Here is a 7,793-nt window from a genome sequence, read left to right on the forward strand (position 1 = left end):
TCAGGGTCTCCTTCCCACCCCCCAAGCTTTGACAATCAGGGTCTCCTTCCCACCCCCCAAGCTTTGACAATCAGGGTCTCCTCCTGCTCCCCTCCTCCAAGTCTTGGCAATCAGGGTTCCCCGAGTATTGGCAATACAGGAATCAACCACCCCCACCCCCCATCCAAATCGAGGCATACGCCCAGTGATCCTGCACCAGGCCCCGCTGCCGCCCTTTCTCACGGTTCTACCTTGAGCCCTGCTGTGGGCCGCGGCAGGGAGTCTGCCCGAGTCGGGTGCAGCGGGACGGGACTGGCGCTGTCCCTGGCTCCGCGATCTCTCTCTCTGCCTCTGTCTCGGTTTCTCAGCCGATTTCACAGCCAGGAGCGGCCACATCAGCACCGCCAACCGGAACCAAAACTTACCGGGGTCGGGTGAAGCAGTTCCGGGAGCATCCCCATGGCAACCGCGAGAGAAAGACACAGGAGAGACAGTGACTGAAAACCGAGGGTCGGCCAATGTGGGAAATAGGAACAAAGAGAAAATCACAACAAGAGCCAGAAAACACAGAGTAAAACTGTGAGAAAGACAAAAGAAAAAGAAGTTTCGAATGTTAAAGGAGGAATAATTCAAAGACAGGGAGAGGAATGGAGGTCTCTCTCTCAAAACGATCCCTCAGCTTGTCGTGTCCTGTTGGAGAGACAGCTCCACCAGATTCAGAGGCCTGGTGATATACAGCGAAGAGGATGTGGCCCCGGGAGTCCTCAACAAGAACTGCTCCTGACCCCCAGCAAGTTTCATGGTATCAGACTGAACATAATTTGATTTGAAGTGACTTATTGTTGACACATGTATCTAAGTGAAAACAAGGTGTAGAGCTGGATAAGCACAGCAGGGCAAGGAGCAGGAAACGTCAACTTTCCTGCTCCTTTGATGCTCCTTGGCCTGCTGCGTTCATCCAGCTCTACACCTTGTTATCTCAGATTCTCCAGCATTGGCAGTTCCTACTATCTCTATACCTAAGTGAAAAGCTTTGATTTGCAAGCAATACAGGCAGATTATAGGGTGCTTAGACAGAACAAGGTGTACAAGGTTACATCAACATTGGCGAGATCAGCATTATTTTAAGTTAGAGAGTCCGTTCAGCAGACTGATAGTGGCAGGGAAGAAGCTGCTCTTGAACCTGTTGGTGCATGTGTTCAAGCTTCTGTGTCTTCTGTCTGAAGGAAGAGGTTGGAAGGGAGCATTACCAGGGTGGGAGGAGTTTCTGATGATGTTGGCAGCCTCTCCGCAGCAATGAGAAGTGAAAATGGAGTTCACGGATGGGAGATTATCAACTGTGATGGTCTGGGCTGTGCACACAACTTTCTCTAGTTTCTTACAGTCTTGGGCAGAGCAGTTGCCATACTAGGCTGTTATGCACCTGGATAGAATGCTTTCTATGGTGCATCTGTAAAAGTTGGTGAGTGTCCTTATGGACATGCCGAATTTCCTAAGCTGCCTGAGGAAGAAGAGGCGTTGTTGTGCCTTCTTGACTGTCGCATTTATGTGGGAGGTCGAGGACAGATCATCGGTTTTCATCATTCCTAGGAACTTGATAGTCTCGACTCTCTCCATCTCAACAAGGAGCCCTCGTGTTGATTAATTAGTTAAGGGGGAATGGAGACAGTAGATTGTAATCCTCTGTGTCCAATGCAGCACAGGAGGTAGTAGGGGGATAGAATATAAATTGGCTGAAGAACATAGTTGCCAGAATGGACTTTGGGCAGTTGGTGAAAGAACGAATAAGGGGAATAAACTTCCTTGACGACACCATCATCAATCTATATGGCACAGATGCATTTGGCCATGACAGTGTGCTGCTATTACCTTGCTAAATAAAATGGATTCAGAACTATCAGCTCAAAACTTCAAATCCATGAGACTTTGGATCGCTGTCATGGACAGAATTGTATTCCACTGTCCCATCATGGCCTGGTTTATCTCCCTCTCTAACATTACCATCAAGTCAGGGAACCAAACCCATTTCGCTGAGGAATGTAGAAGAACATGCCAGAAAAAGCACCAAATATATCTAAAAATGCCAAACTGGTGAAGCTATAACAACAGACCACAAGTTGAACTGAAGCAGAATATTATAAATATATCTATGCAATTCCAGAGAGAACAAATCAGTTCAAAATTCTGCAGTAATGCTACCTCCTGTCTAAATGGTAATGTACAGTTAAAGAACTAAGAAAGAGGCACCATGAATGTGTTCAATTTACAATGATAACTGATCCCAGCAAATGAGTGATGAGGACAATGCTGAAATGTCTCAAGCATATTCAGGCAGAAGTGCTAAGTAAGGCATCCATCATTTTTTTCTTATTCTCTCTCAAGATATGCGTGATTTGTTGCCCATCCCTAGTTACTGTCGAGAAAGTGGTGGTGAGCTGCCTTCTTGAACTTTTGCAGTCCATTTGGTAGAGATGCCATTAGAGATGTTGTTCTCAGATTTTGACCTGTCGAAACTGAAAGAACAGTCGTATGTTTCCATGTCTGAATGATAAGTGGCTTGGAAGGGAGCTTGCAAGTGTTGGTGTTCCCATAAATCTGCTGGCCTTGTCCTTCTAGAAGGCAGTGGTTGTGGGCTGGAAAGTCCTGTCTAAGGAGCCTTCATCAAGCAGGATCTTGATCTCTTCCTGAACTTTCAGCCATCACATACCAGTCTTAAGTCAATTTGATTCACTGATCCAAAATAAAGAAACATCTGAGTGCACTGGATATACCAAAGTCCATGACAACATTCCAGCTGTGGTGCTAAATACCTTGTGTTCCAAACCTAGCTGAAACTCTAGTTAAAGTATTCCAATACAGACATTGACGTCTATCTAACACAAATTGCCTAACCCTAATCCTAATGTGAACCCTAAACCTCTGACATGTGCACAACACACAAAACAAATTCAGTCTAGCCAATAACCATCCCATTCACGTCACCCATAAATGAGGCAGTTGCTTTCGCTAACAAGGTAGTGTCAAACTGTTTATTCTTGACATTCGATGGTGTGATCATCTCTGTTTCATTCCCATCAACATTAACCAGAAACTTTACGGAGGAACCATAGAAATGCTTTGACTACAAGTCAAGACGAGAGGCTGTATATTCTGTTGCAAATGATACACCCTTCTGAATCCCCAAAGCCACTTATAAGAAGGATTTTGATGGAATGCCCAAATAAATCATTTTTTTCCAGAGGGGCAATGGTAATTGTACTAAAGTTTGTTGATTTGTAATATTAGAAGCGAGTCACGCTGAGGATGATTTCATGAGAATATAGATTGACAGAGTAAACAAAGAGTAGACACAGATTAAACCAGAGAAACGTGGAAAACTACTGGAAATCTTTTTAACACATTGTCATAACCCTCTTGGTAAATTGTGCTAATCCTTGAGCCCCACTCGCAGGTTATCACAAAAGTTAAGGATTATATCAAGTTACTCGAAGTCCTAAATTTACCAGTCTGGTGGACCTAGGTGAAGGGAAAACACTGGCCAGGTTTCTGTAATATAAATTATTATTATAACTTATATATTTATCATTATTATTATATTTATAATTCTAACAGGCAAGCATTTTCATTTTACTCATTCATGCTCAGATGGCAGTTAAGAGTCAACCATACTGCTGTGGGTCTGGAGTCACATGTAGGCCAGACCAGGTAAGGATGGTAGTTTCCTTCCCTAAGAGTTTTTCCTGATGATGGTTATCGTTAGACTCTTAATTCCAGATTTTTATTGGATTCAAATTCTAACATCTGCCTTGGTGGGATTCAAACCCAGGTCCCCAGAACATTACCTGGGTCTCTCGATTAGTAGTCTAGTGATAATACCACTAGGCCATCACCTCTGTGCTAAATATGAAATATCAACATATAACCCTACTAGTTGAAAATGTTACCTCCTCTTAAAGCTCTGCACAAACATGCAGACAGTCACAAACAGACAGACAAACATCATTCTGAAGAATGGTCATTGGACTCAAAACTTTCTCTCCAAAGATGCTGCTAGACATGCTGAGTTTCTCCAGCAATTTCTTTTTTTGAAACAAACTCAAATGTTATGGGTAAAGTAAAATAAGATGGAGGAATACAGTCCAATAGCATCAGTCCACAGGTTTCGATGCCGTGTTTGTTTTGCTTCTTCTAAGTTCTTCTGATCTCCTTATTTCCAGGTCCTTTCACTTCTTTGCTAAAGACACAGGGCAGTATTGGCACGCTAAATGTTCAATATTTTCATCATTGGTTTGAGCGAATGGTGGCTGAGAATAACTATCTGTTTTTCATTTCTTGGTTACTTCATTGCAGAGAGAGAGATGCTGGCTTTTTAAGATCTGAAGTTTTCTGCGCCTGTCTTGTTTGTATGCATGCTGTCCATGTGCTCAGGAGCCAATCAGAAAGTTGCTGTCATGTTGATGACTCATGGCCCACACAAGTGGTCCACACTGAGAACAGTCTGTCTCTGGGTAAAACATGCCCTGAACATGTCTATCATGCCGGTGAGTCAAACATTGTTTGAAGAAGGCATCAATGTAAACACAACTCGTAACATGAATTCCAGTAACTTGTTTTTAAAAGTGTAACATCTCTTTGCACAGTCCTTGGTTTAAAATAATTTTCCTTTCCCATTTTGGTTCACAAGCTAAAATGAAAAAAAAAAGATGTTGTATTTACAACTGAAGGAAGTGAAATATCTGCAGTTGCAGATGTGTAGCAGCAGCATGAAAGAAAGAATGACCTCTTTCAGAGGCATTGAGTTTGAGAGAGATAGAGTGACTTAGAGACTACAGAGAAGGAAGCACTGGAATGTGCAAGTGTGCGTGTATTACAGTGAAAATGATAAAATCAGGATTTACCCTGTCAAGAAGGAACAAAGTATTGCAGCTCATGGTTTGACATTAAGATTGAGATGCACTGGCGACTGATCATGGTCAAAGTAGAATAATAAAAAGTTCCACGCCTAGAATCATTTGGTACCAGGTACAGGTCGAGGTATGATGGAAGTTTCCAGATGCAGCCAAAATTAATGCAGTTTTCTGAGGTGAGCATACCTGAGAGCCTCTGAATCTGAATCTAGGATTGCAGAATATATTAACACTAACACTCTGTGCTGCGGGAACGTTTTACTTTTGAGGTTGCTGTCTCTAAATAAGATCTTTGCTCTCCTGTGGATGTCAAGCATTCCAGAACAATATTTTGAAGAGGGGCTATCCTTGATGTTTTGGCCAATATTTGTCTCTCAATTAGGCTCACTAAAACATTATTACCTTGCTATTTGTGAGACCTTGCAGTGTGTAAATTGGCTGCCATGTTTCCTGTGTTAGAACAGTGACTGTAATTTAAAAGAACTTCATTGGCTTTAAAACATTTTAAGTTTGTGGTTGTCATGAGACGTCCTACATAAGCACAAGTTTCTTGTTTCAACATCATTCTAGAATTATTGAATGAATCATTAGGAGTATAGAAATTGAGTGATATTAGAGGGTTGTTTTAATGTATCTCGAAAGTGGCAGCAAGAAAACCCAGCCAAACTCTGAATGCTGAGATGAAATGGTAGGAGTAGAAACCTCTGTACAGAGATTCCACTTGGTCATCAGGAAAGAAAAACCCCATGCAGGGTTACAGGGATGGGGTGGGGGAATAGGCCTGGATTGGATGCTCTTCAGAGGGTCAGTGCAGACTCGATGGCCTGTTCCTGCACTGTATGGATTCTATGATCCTAAGAAAGAGTACTAATGGAAGAAATTAATTTTCGTCATTTCGTGCATCATCACATTCTTAACAGAAAAAGTTCATAGTCACAAATGTGAGATATTGTATTATGAATCAGAGATAGTAGGAACTGCAGATGCTGGAGAATCCGAGACAACAAGGTGCAGAGCTGGATGAACACGAAGGGTCTAGGCCCGAAACGTCAGCCTTTCTGCTCCTATGATGCTGCTTGGCCTGCTGTGTTCATCCAGCTCTGCACCTTGTTTTCTTGTGTTGTATTATGATTCTCTTTACCAACTCACTCACAAGCGCTGTATGTTTATTATATTGCGTTTCCATTCACTCATTCATAAAACTGTGTTTATGTAGTATATTTGATAAACTAAATTAAACATTCCAGCTGCCTGGAAGGACCCGCCAGAGGGAGGTCATAACATTGTACCAGGCGAGTGGGTTCTTGTGAAAAAGATCCACAAGGAACTCTTCAGCGCAAAGTGGAAAGAACCATAAGATGTCCTGCTGATCACCCAGTCGGCTATCAAGGTCCGAGGAAAGAAGGCCTGGATTCACAGCTCCCACATCAAACGGGCATCCTACAACACAGAGGAACCAGAGACTGACTGACCACCGTGGTGTCTATGGTCACTTTTTCAATTATGATTATTGCAGTTTTTTTCACTATTGGGATGTTCAGAGTTACATATAAATACTTCTCTATATGTCTTTCAGTATGAACCATTCCCAACAACGAGCCTGATCTCCGCGAGCCCCTCCAACATCTGAAAGACCCAAGTGGTACATTTGAGTTACAATAAGAATTGAATGATTCTCTTCAAACAGTGTCAGTGAATCAAGATGGGGGACTGTGAGATATTGTATTATGATTCTCTTTACCAACTCACACACAAGTGCACTATGTTTACTATACCCCGTTTCCATTCACTCATTCATAAAACTACATTTTTGTAGTAAATTTTATAAACTAAATTCAACATCCCTTCTAACCCATTACTTTACAACTTTTCAATTCGTATTGGCCAATGCTGCAAGCAGTGTTTAGGGCTGCTACACCCATTAAGAAACTTACTTTCAAAACAGTGCTTCCATGAAACTTCATAAATGAAGTGTAAGAGCTATCAAAACCGGCAATAGTAAATGAAATCTCACGACCCAGCTGCGGGAGATTAGTTTAATATCCTCTATACTTTTATTTAGTACACGTATAATTTCTCACTTATTTAGATCATATGGGCCTAGTGTTTTTACTAACATTATTAACTTTAAAGATAAAAGGACTAACACACCTTAATTATGCAAGCTCAGACCAGATGAACATTCTAATCCCATCAGGAGTAACAGCCAGCAAGTGCTTAAACCAACACCTGCTTCCCCAGGGCAGATGTCACACAAACCATTGTGTACAATGGATACAACTATGTAACACCATAGGACTAAAACTTTAATGTATGTATGAACTGAGTAAAAAGAGGCTCCTGTAAAACTGTACTTTAGATTCCATCGCCACCTCGAACTGCAGATGCTGAATAAATGGGCTATTTTCGCCACTCACCGATCTCAATCGTCATTGAAACACGATTACACAACTTGGTGTAGTCTACAGGATTGCTGGGTCACTGTCGAAACCGATTGGTCACTGACACTACTCTGAAGGTAAGAAACTTTCTTCTTAGAGTCATGACCTATTCCTGAATGCAATCCTGAACATCCCATGAGTTGGCCATTTTTTGAATCCCGAGCGTCCAGACATTGACTGCTCCAAATCGGCTGAAATTGCCTACGATGCGAGTATTCAGGTGACCATGAGTGACTCCGGTAAGCTGCCTACAACCTTCAATGGCAGGCTGGCTCCACCTGACATAACTGAGGAAGAAATGCTGCGGCAGTTACAAAAATACCTTGAAGTACAGTTCTTGTTAGGGAAAACCCTAAACAAAATCGGGCAGAGATACAATATTCCCAAAGGACAGTAGACCCTAGATGACATGAAATGGGTTTGGGGAAAAACCACCCAACGGAAAGATAAGGACAGAACTAAATGT

At 42.2% G+C, this 7,793-nt stretch overlaps 1 protein-coding gene across 1 annotated transcript in view; it reads right to left on the reverse strand.

Moving 5' to 3' along the window:
* LOC109912097 (golgin subfamily B member 1-like) overlaps positions 1–394 on the reverse strand; it is a 62,801-nt gene extending 62,407 nt beyond the window's left edge. The window contains exon 1 of the mRNA XM_048610114.1: positions 231–394. The gene's annotated coding sequence lies outside the window, so the exon portion shown is untranslated. The remainder of the gene's footprint in view (positions 1–230) is intronic.
* Between the last annotated feature and the right edge of the window lie 7,399 nt (positions 395–7,793).

Source organism: Rhincodon typus, chromosome 22 (assembly GCF_021869965.1).
Source record: "Rhincodon typus isolate 14 chromosome 22, sRhiTyp1.1, whole genome shotgun sequence".
Lineage (NCBI taxonomy): Eukaryota > Metazoa > Chordata > Chondrichthyes > Orectolobiformes > Rhincodontidae > Rhincodon > Rhincodon typus.